Source organism: Pteropus vampyrus, unplaced genomic scaffold (assembly GCF_000151845.1).
Source record: "Pteropus vampyrus isolate Shadow unplaced genomic scaffold, Pvam_2.0 Scaffold3, whole genome shotgun sequence".
Lineage (NCBI taxonomy): Eukaryota > Metazoa > Chordata > Mammalia > Chiroptera > Pteropodidae > Pteropus > Pteropus vampyrus.
In genome coordinates, this window is record NW_011888784.1 from 6,637,697 (window position 1) to 6,640,944 (window position 3,248).

The following is a 3,248-nucleotide window of genomic DNA, read 5'->3' on the forward strand; positions in this document are numbered from 1 at the left end:
TGACATCCCCTGGCAACCCTACTCCACCTCCAAGCTCACAAAATAGGAACCCTTTCACAGGTCCTATGGAAGTCACATGATTTAAGGCTGTTTCTCCTCATTCCATCTTTGGGGGACAGAAGACTTTTAGATGTCACCCTGTGGGAAGACATCATTGGGGAGAATGCCTCCAGCCCAGTCGGTAGGAGAAGCTCTTTCTGGTTTCAAAGGGAGGGAAACTCAGCACCAAATTCCCTGTGTCTACTGCTGCATATCAGACTTAGAAGGGGCTTCAGAGGCCATCCATCCAAATGCCCTGAAGGGCGGGACTCCGCTCGCCAGTTCCCCTGACCCGTTGACTTTGAGCCTGGGACCTATATTGTGTTAGGAGGTAAGAACTACTATGAAGAAAGTGAAAAAGGGGTGAGGGTTAAAGTTTAAATAGGGTGGTCAGGGAGCATCTCACTGAAATGTGTCATCTGAGTGAGAAGTGAGGGTCAAGGGGGCCACAGAGATTGAATGGATGAAGCCTAGAGTAAGCAGAAGGGGAAGAGATGGCGCTGGGGAGGGTGGGGGCAGCTTGACTCTGTGAGAGATGGGAAGCCGCGGAGGGTATTAACGGAGGACGATATAACCTAACTCACACCAGGGAAAGGCCCAGAGAGGTTAATGATTATCCACAGCCAATTTCCGACAGAGCCAGAAAAGAACCCCGGCTTTCCCATTTCCAGTTTGTGCATCGCCCGCAAAGGTCTGCCGCTTTTGATCTTGATATTCCAGCACTTAACATTTTTTCCCATAAAAATGCATTTTCATAAACATATTTTTGTTCTATATTCAGAAACCCGCTGCCAGAGTCTCAATGTCAGATTACAGAAGCATACGCCAACCTACGGAGATCACAGGATTTTCCGAAGTTCACCCAGAGGGGAGCTGGACCCCACCACGCCCAACGTCCGGGCCACTGCTTGTCGGTCACAGAATTCTCTTTCCAAAAAAGGAGGCCTTACATCCTCCTCCCCCAGGTTCCTGCGTGGCAGCTTGTCTCTTTGGCTAATCAACAGGTGCATTTCTTGACACCTTCCATTCACATCCGGCTTCGGCAAAATCAAGCCTCATTATCTGTGTTCCCGTATGTTCTTCAGCAGTCACGTGATGGGAGAAGTAGCCCTGTGAAGGGGGCAATTTCTGAGGCTAAACTGGCATGTGGGGTGGAGGGAAAAGTGTAGGTGGGTGTGCACTGGCTGCCTTCAATCTCACACAATGAAAGCTGGACAGAATGTGGTAATTAGTAAGCGCTCAGGATTCTGACGGAGCAGCCATCTGAGAGGAGGCGTGAGGTCCTGTGAAGGTGCAACAGATCTGACCTCCTCTTAAATTTAATCTAGCCCATGGGACAAGTACTGTTTCTGTTTGAAGTTATAAAAAGGCAGCACCATTTTAAAAATCATCACCATTGACAAAATTCTTAAAAATGGCAGATGGCCTGTCTCTGTGTGGCACTGACTCTGATTCTAGGTCTGTGCTGTCCTACACCAATAGTCACTAGCTACATGCACCTAGTCCGAGTAGAGCTGTGCTGCAGTGTAAAATGTACACCAGCATGTCAAAGACTTACTATGAAACCAAGAATGTAAAATATCTCATTAATAATCTTTATAAGGATTAGATGAAGTAATATTTTGAATATGTTGAGATAAAATAATATTAAGAATAATTTTGGCTGTTTTGTTTTATAAATGTGACTACTGAAAAATTTGAAATTACATATGCGGCTTGCATTCAATGGCGTGCTGGAGCTGGCTCATACCAGCTTGAGAGCCATTGTGTACCCTTCTTCCCAATTGTGTTTAGTGAGGTCAGGTCGGTAGCTTGAAGTTAGCTATGGTGGAAGTTTTTGTACCATGCAAATTGGGAATTGGCACGTGCTCCAAAAGGGCTTTTTTTTTTTATTTAGAGACCTGGTTTATCAACACTCCACTCCTCACATTATATTTCTCAGTTCTATTCTAGATATTTTATTTCCCAAGATTCCTTTCCTGGGTGTGCAGGTTGAGCGTGGGAGTTTTGTGTGTTTCTCTCTGTCTCTTTCCCCTACTTGTCTTATATCATGTCCCTGTAGCCACTGAATAAGTACTATATATAAAATATTGTTTTAGACCATGGAGATTTACAATGAATAATCACGATCCTCAGGACACTCAGGATCTAGTGGGAATGACAGCTGTGAGAACAGAAATTGGGTGAACGCCCGTGGCAGTGGCGAAGGTGGGGTCCAATGAATAAGACAGCCCATAGCACTTGGACAGGGGCGAGAAGCAGAGGCAGGAAAGGCTTCATAGAGAAAGGGCTGTTTGAAGCGGGCCTTTAAGGATGAATAGGAGTTTGTCGGGGCAGACTCTGGGAAAGATCGTTCTCGGTGGATGGCAGTGCCACAGCCCAGGAGACAGGAAAGAAGAGTGACGTTAGATGAGCCCGAAAGAGAATTTTTGGAACACAAAAAGGAAGGCTTTGTATAACTTGCTAAAGAGCCTCATGCATGTATTTTCTCTTCCCCTTCCTTCTCTTCCCAGGAAATTGGAAAGTAGAGCATCTAAACTTAAAGCTTCATCTGCCAGGAGTCTGGGATTCTGTGCACAAGATGAGGTGGCCGGTGAGGAGATGAGACTGGACCCCGGGAGGGCCAGGCGGGAGATGGGCTCAGAGACTCCATGTGTGGGGAGGCTGGGGCTCCATTTAGTCATTTGGAATGTTCTTAAGAGGGTGGGTCACTTTGGGGTTCCCAGGGGTGTGTTTCACTGGAGACGCAGAGTGAAGGTGAAATACAATCTCTGCCCGTCGGTGCCGGCGCAGGGTGGGAGTGGTACAGTGACTTTACGGCAAAGGTGGTGAAAAGAGCACAGAGACAGAGACCAGCTGTGCGACACGGGAAAATCATCCCCTCTCTGGACCTCAGTTTCCTCACCTCTTAAAAGGAGCAAGTTGCACTGACTTTTGTGTTCAAATGTTTATTACATTTGTTAATTATTTCATGGTTTCTCTTCTTAAGTTTTAAACATGTGACTAGAATATTTCTTATAAACCTTGAATAAATTTATTCTTATCGATGTGGCTTTGGTCAGTATCACAATGATCAGTAGCTCATCATGGGAAATAAAAAGCTTTTTCAACTCTGTACTTTAGTCCCCTGCTCTGATATGGCTGACAATACTAAGACCTAAAGTATGGAATTTCTAACCCAAGAGCACAGGGGTTTGCACATTTTTCCT

General features: G+C 45.8%; 1 long non-coding RNA gene across 1 annotated transcript; it reads left to right on the plus strand.

Annotated features, from left to right (window-relative positions):
* Positions 1-709: 709 nt before the first annotated feature.
* Positions 710-3,047, plus strand: LOC105292840. Its single transcript, XR_002780450.1, has 3 exons — positions 710-730; positions 821-1,043; positions 2,553-3,047. It is a non-coding gene; the product is annotated as an uncharacterized LOC105292840 (long non-coding RNA).
* The last annotated feature ends 201 nt before the right edge of the window (positions 3,048-3,248 follow it).